Below are 9,627 nucleotides of genomic sequence, written 5' to 3' on the forward strand. Positions count from 1 at the left end.
GGGGGGAGCCGCTGTCCTCACGCAGCACAGTGACTGTTGTCCGGCTGGCCGGCTGCTTTTGTCGTGGGGAGCGATTTGGGTTTGGACCCTGCCTTGGGACCCTGGTGGCAGTGGCGGGGCCCGGACGCTCGCGACCCGCCCCGAGATGGCCCGGGCGCCCGAACCATGCCGGCCTTCGTGGCCCGGGAGAAGAATGTCGCTCGCAGGAACCTAACTTTTTAACCCCCTGAGGGCTGGGTCGTTTTGTTGGTGGCAGTAGGCTGCCCCCCCCTACCTGGATCTACCGTCAGCCATCGCTGTACAGGTAGACCACGTGTGACTAAAAGACGACCCCAAAGCGCCAGCGCTGAGAAACCGAAAGGCACAGGAAGTGAAGAGACCTGTTTTGGGTCTCTGGAATGAACCTGTTTGTGTCGCCATGTCCACGTAGGGCCACTTTGGCCAGTGGCTGCATATCGGAGGGACTCTTGTTTGGGGACAGTGAACTGGGGCAGGTGGAGCCGCTGTGCCTCGAGGCACAAATGCCTTGAAGCTTCATTTGCATTTGCGTTTTGCTTGACCAGCTTAACTAACAATTTCCACTCAAATCGTGCAGAAGGGCCTCCGGTGTTTGCTAGACCCTGTCACCCCCTTCCCAACCCCTGTCACCCCTTATGCTATTCCCCTGGTAACAGTTGGCTCACTAAAATTGTGCACAGTCTGTTACAATTGTTAGAAAGATCAGAAAACAGGGCACAGGGCAGTAGGAAAAACCGTCAGTGACATTTCTGAGGTCATAGGCCCCAAGGAACGAAATCTGATTTTCTTGAACTTCATTACTCTGCTCCGACATCTAGCCCCTCAGTCTGTTCCAGCGCAGAGTGTGATGACAAAAGAACCCCTTTCTCTTTTACCCATGGGGCTTGAGGATCCTTCAGCACTCCATAAATAATAGCTGTTGTAATAATCATGAGTTCTGATCTGCACATCCCAGATCAGAACTGCTAATCCAAACAAAAGCTTGTTAACTGTATTAATTTAGCCTAGGAGGAAGAATGATGGGAATAAACAGTTGGTTCTATCTAATTTCTCACCACAGCAGACACATCATTCTTCATCTCCATGGTCCAGCCTGCAGATTCAATAATTAAATTATGTACTGCTCATGGTGGATGCCGGGAAAGCAAAGGGGAAAAATACTTCATTGTTAACTATAGATTTTTTTTTTCCTTGATAAGATTCAGGCTTGAAAGAGCTATAGAGATTAAGATGATGATTTTTAATGTCAAGTTGACTTTGCTTGGCTGTCTTGTTACCACAAAAATATATAATGCCCTGAGCGCCTGGTTTTCCTCCCCCTCCTAAATCCACCGCGTGGTCTTTGTCACACTCGTCTGTAGTCTCTGGGTCTTCATAGATCCGTCTCTCTTCTTACCCCACTGCAGCCAATGCATCACCACTTGCTGCTGGTCCTTCAACCACAACGTCATTAAGCTCGCTTCCTTCCTCTGCTCTGTAAAGACTGTCATACATAATTTAGTTACTTCTCATCATTCTCCATTTTGGTCAACTCACGCACTGCCTTCTGCAATAAATTCAAGTTCCTGCTTGCTGCAAACACATTACCCTGAATGTTTCTGCGTTTTACTGAAAGTCCCTCGTTTTAAAGATGACATCGTTCATAACACAGGAAACCCTCCTGATTCATGGCTTCACGACTTGAGGATTCAAATATTCTGCCACGACAGTGAAACAAGCAAGCAGCCGCAGGGGGAAATACATTCCTTAGTATATCTTCCTCATTAACACCTTGTACCGCCAGGTGTGACTGTAGGTGTTAAATCTCTCTTGTTAATACCTTGTATTTAGGCTTATAATTGAGGATCTTTCTCCACCTACTGCAGACACTGAGTTTCACTATGTTTTCAGCCATGTCTAGACTGTTGTTTCCTTGAGTAAGGAGAGGGGACTTTACATATGGACTTTCATAAGGATGATTGTCACCGCTCTTGGATTGACCCCTCTTTACAGACCTGCAGTCTACCTGTATCTGATCTATTGCATAAGCTGGAATATATTTCAATATCTTGAAGGGGGAGGATTCAGATTAAAAAAGCAGAAGTCAAGGTCAGATTCTTCTTGGGGCTACCTCAGAGAGGGTTTTGGATAGCATTCGTGGATGTCTGCTCTTGTAAGATCCTACCTACTGCTTCTCCCACCTCCTTTTCTTGCCAAGGTAAGAAGGAGACTTGTAAACAGGGAAACAAAGGCAGTGAGTCTGAAAAGTAGCCAATCAATCAGGACATCTATTTGTGTGGGGAAAAGGGCATGGGCCTTGAAGTTAGGCTAGACTTTGAATCCTAATTCCACTTCTTACTACCCCAATGACCTTCCAAGGTCTTCATGTCCTTGGAATCTCTGTAAAATGAACAACAGCCATTCAATCAACTATCTTGAAAATGAATTCTCTACGTTGTGGTAGATGCTACAAATACCACAAGGAACAATGTACACCAGTGCTTGCCCTCACAGGACCACACACACACACACACACACACACAAAGTGCAGAATGAGTGAACCTCACTGCTACCCCAGTTAATATAATAAATATTATTATAAGTTTTCTGGTGGAATATCTTCATTCTTAATTGGGTGGCCAGTAACATCAAAAATGATTTTTCATAGCCTAAAAACATCTAGAAGTGAAGTACCACTTTCACTGTTTTCAAAGGAATAGTTGTTTATGTATAATTCCATAATTCCAAACTAAAAAAGAACTATTAAACTTTAAGTAAGGGCATAACTATTATCTGCTAAACCACCGAAAAAGTCAAGGAAAATTCTAGGGAAAACAATGTCTTTGCCTAGATACACATGTTTATGTGTATGTTAAAGCAGAGGTCAGTTGTGTTCGATGAGAGGCATAGAGACTGCAAATTGGTAGGTCAGAATATTCCTATCAGGAAAAAAAATCGATATTTCTAAAAATAATTTTTATTTCAGTTTTTACCATGGGCATGTACACTCGCTGGAGAGACACAGAAAGAGACAGAGAGAGGGAAAGTGAGAAATCACTCCCTGAGGGGATGGCTATGAGGCAATCCCTTCTCCTCAGGATTGTGGGCATGCATGCACATGTGCCTGGTGTGATTTTCGGACTGCTAGGTCCAGACTCGAATCACAGTCAGCCATATGGGAATCCAGCTCTTTAACCACCATACCACCCACTGGCCTCACTAAAAACGATTTTTATGATGAATAAAGGCCAATTATTACCCATCCTCAAAATTGTAATGACGGTCAATGAGGAAATGTTGACTTGGCAAATACACAAAGCTGAGCGCTTTGCTGTAACATATCAATAAATATTTGTGGCCTAAGTAAGTGCATTAACAGAAAATAATTGCCTTATGCTAAATTCTTTGTAGCATCTAACACACAAAGCAAAGTCTTTGTCTGTAAATTCTAGTTATACCTCTCTACCTGCCTCCTTCCCTTGTGTTTAATAAACCTGGAGTGCCATTTGATAAGTGAGCCATGGGGGCTGGTGAGTCAAGGAACCAAGAACAAACAGAGCTGTTTTGAAGAGGTCTTGCTCTTAGTCTTTGAATTTTGATCTTGACCCGAAAATGACCATCTACAGTCCCAGAAACTGAAGGCAGCTAGGAAGGCTGCCTGCTTTTGTATGTGATTTCTCCCCATGGCTTGCTTTTCCTCTGAGGTGCTGAGCTTGTAACCTCTTTCATACATAGCTAGTTAAAGTCGATGGAAATTACATGTCTTATCACTTCTTAAAAGAAAAAAAAAAATTAAGCGTAAATCTAAAAAGAAATGGGCAATTTTCTTGTACCACTTTATATTTCTGTGTAAGTTACCAAGTGCCAATCATCCCTACTTTTTAAAATTCAAACTTGTCAAGCAGCATGTAAGCTTTCAGTGTTGTACAAGAAAAGATAATGCTTCACGTGGAACAGTCACTTATGCCAGCTCTGTGAAAGTGCCTACCCAAAGAGAATTGATCGGATTGCTGGTTTTAGAGAAATTGTAACGATCTCGTTAAATTATACCCTCCACTCTGGGGTCACCATGGAACCTACCAAAGGGTAATCAACACGATACGATGGATCTGGATATAGAATTCTTTACTGACACCACAGTTCCCCACTCATTTTGCAGTAGGTATTTTAACTAGTATAACAAACTGAATGCCTAAGAATCATTGTAAGTGGAAGCCCCCGGTAAATTGTACTTGGACGCTAATAGCTAGCACAACCTGCTTGGCGTGTTGTGCCTTCCTTCAGCAAACTAGAAAGCTCACTGGGGGTGAAATTGTAAAATGGAAAAGCAAGAGTCAAATTAATATTTTAGTATTGTGGCTCACCACGTAGGCGTATATGGAGGGTCACATGTGTGATCCTGCCGTGACAGCAATCTGCTATTAATGCCATGAGGTGAAAAGTCATCTTCTACAGGCATGATCAAACAAAATAAGGAAAGAAGTCTATTCTGTTCAAGTAGCTGTTGACTCTGTTCACAGTGAGAAATTCTGAGCTTTGTTCCAGGAGGTGAATGGAGAACAACATGGCCCTAACAAGACCCAAGTCTCCAAAGGTCCCATTTTTGACCAACCTCTGTCTGCTGCAGCATTTGTTAGACAACTCAAAGATGATGAATGATCGAGAGCTGTCAGCCACGAAGCATTTTTAGATACCTTGATCCTAGTAATGCTATCTTCAAAATAGCCCTCGATTGAGTTAAATAGCAACCAAAAGGAGTGGAACAGCACTCGTGAAATCATCCCTAAGAGGACGAGAGAGATTTAATAGTTTGGTGGTTACAGTAACCACTATCCTGCAAGAAAAAATCAATAGCTACACAGTGTTAGAATCACACCAAGGGCTCCTGGAGCCGAGCCATTGCGCTGAAGAATAAACCTGGATTCATTAGAGTAGCAAGTCAGAATGTGGTGGGAGGTCAAACATAAATACACCCTGGGCTCTTTTGTCCGGACACCCAAGAAGATGTTCTTCCTTCAGGATCTGAGCCTGTTTTCAAAGTATAGAATTTACAGAGCTGGAAGTGACCTTAGCAATCACAGAGTCCAGCCCCTTCTTTTTACAGATGAGGAAATATGTAGTGGCCCAGAAAGATGATTTGGCTTGCTCCTGTTCACACAGCTGCTCTGGTGAGATTTCCTCCATGCCACCCTGCTCTAGGCAGTCTCAGAGTCTATGAATCAAACCACGATTTTTTTATTGAGAGCCTCCGCAGAAGGTGCTTTGCTTTTGAGGAGCATAAAGAATGTGGATTCAGTCTTCGCCCTATCACTCCTTGCCGGAGAGAAGATAAAACTACACAAGAGGTTACCCAACGTTCAGTGGTTCCGTAACGAGGTGAAGATGACAATGAAAGAGCTGTCCCAAAGAAGAACATGATTTTTGTGTATATCTTGTGCCAAAAAACAAACAAAACACCTTTCTGCCTGCCTAGGTTACAGATTCAGAGGATTTCCTGCTCCTTTTATTGTTAATTTCACTTAGTGCAATATTCTATTTGTACTCCATTTTCTTTTTTTTTGGAAGAAATGTAAGATGTACAAGATACACAGTCACCTGATCTCAATCGTGAGAAGAAGTGGTCCTCACTGTAGTCCTACTCAGCCTTGGGAAAAGAATCCAGGCGAACACATCTGTATTTGTTTTTGGAACAACGCCCAGACAAGGAAGAGGGAGTGTCATCTCTTTGAATTCATATAAACCTTAAATGTTAATATGTTCTTACCATAATCATAGCCCCCAAGAACCATGGAGTTTCAGGCAAGTAAACATAATACATAAATACACAGGTATATAATCTTTCTGTTTTGCATTATTTAATTCCATCCTTGTTGCAATTCTGGGGATAACATTACCTTCTCAATAAAGTGCTACTATCTTGTCACCCACGCCGAAAGCATCACATAAAGTAATTAGATGAAAATCACGCACCGCACCCTCTAGGACAGGAGAAGGAGGTGGCTGGGTTTGGCTTGGAGACTGACAGCTACAGACTAAATCTGGCTGCTGAAAACCAACCGTATCTATACGACGACGCATATACCCCCATGTACATGCCTTATCTTGCCTTTCACTCCTTTACATTTTCATATTCACGGTTCCCTACAAAACCCAGAGCAGATTATTCCTTGAAAGTCTTTGTTACTAGCCTATTCACCCCCTTGCTGTTCTCATGTCACATCAGAAGTGGCATATGTTGACAAAAGGTGAGATAGCAAGTCTGTGTTTTAGAGCATAATTTCATTAGAAAGCCCTCTGTTTTGTTTGTAACTGTCTGCCCCTGTTCTCACCAGCTTCCATGAGCTGGGCACCCGTGCAGAGGAAAGAATTTCATTTTACAGAAATGGTGGCAAATTCTATTAGTGATTTTAGGGGTACATTAAGCAGGTTATTATTAGACAGAACTGACATTTCACATGCAGAAAGATTCTTTACTTGAAAGTCAAGTGTCATTCAAAAGAGGAAGAAATTATTTAGGATTTTTAAGAAAAAAAAAATATCAAAGAAATCCCCCGCAAACCTATCCTTCTAAATGCCTCAATCAGTTTAGGAATCAGGGCTAGAACCAATGCCTTTGATTTCACTTTGATTGCAAACAACAATACCAGAATGGAATGGCTTTGGCGAATCCTCATACGCAGTGGTCGAGAAAGAAGATTCTTCTTCTATATCCACAGCTAGACCACAGCGCTGATGGGCCACAACTCAGCTGAAGGTCGGTATTATTCATTCACAATGCACGCCACAAAGAACACCTCCCCCTTGCTTCATCCGAACAGAATATCATCGTCCTGCGGTATATACAGATACTGCAGCAGAAGCTGAGATGCTTGAAGAGTTTTTCACTGCATATGCCTTTGGAGGTACACATTTGGCTCAGCAGAAGCTAAACATTTTTAAGAGCACAGTAAGAAATAGGCCAGAAAACATCAAAAGCTTTATAGCTTTTTAGAAAACTTGATGGTCTTGCTGGTACAACTCCCTATGATATGGTTCAGTTGTAATAACAATGGAAACTGTATCAGTGCAAACTGCTGATGAAACCTCGCAAAATGTAGCCAAGGGTCTTTTAAACACATTTAAGAGCTGTTCTTTTGAACTGCGCCTCTTTAGCCTTAGAAAACCTCTTCAAGATTTTAAACAGGGCTTTGGATGAACTGCAGAGTGAGAACCTGAAATTATCTCGTGCACTGGAATCAATATCAAGCAATATTTTCTCTTTGAGAGAAATTCAATCTGACAGAAAAGAGTACGAGCAATAAGGAAACTGGGACCCTGGCTGAAATGCTTGCCTTAGAAACACGCTGTAAAGCAGTACAAATTAGGTGATGTCACTGGAGGCAGAAAAGCATAGTGACAGAATAAAATGTTATCTGGGCTTCAGAATACTTCATTATCACTACCACAGGTCACTAAGCTTCACAAAAGGCATCCATCAGCCCTGAGAGCCGGTCGTGAGCCGCGGCCGGTCGCTAGGTGGCGCAGTGGCGAAATGCGCAGCCCTCCGTCACGGGAGACGAGGGTTCAAACGGAGGGCCGGGTGCACAGACCAAGCTTTGTCAGTCTCAAAGTGCTCTCTAGTGGCCAGATGAACAGAACATTATCCGACCTGTGGGAGTCACTTTCAGAGAGGATTCAGAATTAGCGTCTTCCTGGAAAGGCAAGGTAGAGACCTTTTTTTCTCTGCAATCTGCCCCTCCGGGATTCGCGGGAGCAGTTTATGAACAAACTCGCCTTTTCAACTCTTGTGTTGCAACCCATAAAACACTTATCAATTATTAAGGTCAGCTGTGCAGTTTCTATACCGCGTGTTAGAGGCTCATCAAATGAATAGAGAAGCGTTTAGTTTTAAATGACTCCTTGCCCAGTTCTAGAAGGTCTGTTAGTGCAAGTTATTTCTAAGTAGAATGTGAAGTATATTTAGCATGGCCCTCCATCCGACGAGACAGATGCTCTGTGCCGTGCTCCTAAGCCATCGTGGAAGTAAAAGTCCCTGTTCTAAGGACTGTGATATGGTGTAGCCACCAGGCTCGATCGAAGAGAATCATTTCTTTGTAGAGTTTTTTGTTTGTTTGAGATGTTTCTCCTACAGGGCACATGTGCTCGCCAGAAAGACAGAGAGAAACAGAGAGATAGAAAGCGAGAAATCACCCCCCAGGGGGAATGGCCACGCCTCAACCCCTTCTCCTCCATTCTCCTCTTAGGATCTTGGGCACGCACACACATGCACCCAGAGTAAGTTTAAGCCACTGGATCTGGGGCTCGAACCGCTGTTGACTACATGGGAGTTCAGCGACATAGCCTTTAGGCTAACTGCTGGTCCCTGAAGGGAATCATTTCTGAAGCATCTGTATCTTCCTAACGGTCCATAGCTTATCACCTGTGTCTATTTAATCCTCACAAAAACCCTCGGATGTAGGAATCTTTACCCTTCCCTTCTCTTCCACTGCCAAGGAGGCCGGGGTTGACAAACTGGGCCTGTAGAGGGTCAGAGAGTAAATAGCGTAGGCTTTTAGGGCTGTCTGGCCTCCGTGACCTTGGTGCATATATTCAGCCACCACGAGTAGTGGAGAAATACATGTAACCACCATTACTTCTGGGAGCGAAGGAGAGCCCGGGACTCCTGCCTCCGAAGGTGGTGTCTTAGCTATTCATATGTACTCTCAACAGCAATTTCAAGGCACAAAACCCCAGTGAGCAAAATGAAAAGGTACAGGTTCTTATTTCTCTAGAATTTAGGTTAACTTCTACTTTGAGCTCTTAGGCTATCTAGCAAAAAAAATGTAGACTTGGTCATCTCAGGCTTGAGAGCAGTCAGTTGAGCATTTCCCTCGCCCTCCTTCTGCCCAGGAAGGAAACCTTCTAAATTTAGGAGTTGTGGTGAAAGTTGTGTCAGAGGGAGGGAGGCTGAGCCTCATTTCTGGCCTGTGCACCTGGGTGCATGGTCCCTGTTTATTTCCAGCATGTCCTCAATCCCTCTGGCCACCACAGAATGGAACGGTGCTCTCACTCCAGGTACTCATGTGGTCCTCATCCCAGCCTAGGCCCCTGTGGTGTCTTTTAGTGTCTGCCTGCTGTGTCCACACCCTGCTGGTTGCTGTCTCAGGCTTTCCCTGCCCAACCCCAGCAGGCAGCCTGCACCACCCCACCACCCTGGCTCTGTGCTGGGCTTCTGGAGCCTCGCTGTCATTTCTGCACCCACCAAAAAGCAAGTGCAGCGTCCTTCTAACTGTAGCACCCCCAGCTTCTCTGGGGAACAGCGCAAGGACAGTGAGCGGGATGAGAGACACTCACACAGCACTCGGCTCACTCACTTCCCCAGCTCTCAACTCTTCCTCAACATACACTCTTGCCTATTCCTCCACTTCTTTTTTTTTTTTTTTTTTTTGAGAGGTTTTTGCTATAGGGCATGTGTACTCACCAGAAAGACAGATAGAAAGCGAGAAATCACACCTCAGGGGGGATGGCCACACCGCAATCCCTTCTCCTCCATTCTCCTCTCTGGATCTTGGGCATGCATGCACACGTGCCCTGCATCAATTTAAGCCACCTGGTCTGGGACTCGAACCGCAGTTGACTACATGGGAATCC

The sequence above is a fragment of the Tupaia chinensis genome, unplaced genomic scaffold, assembly GCF_000334495.1.
Source record: "Tupaia chinensis unplaced genomic scaffold, TupChi_1.0 Scaffold000685_1, whole genome shotgun sequence".
Taxonomy (NCBI): Eukaryota; Metazoa; Chordata; class Mammalia; order Scandentia; family Tupaiidae; genus Tupaia; species Tupaia belangeri.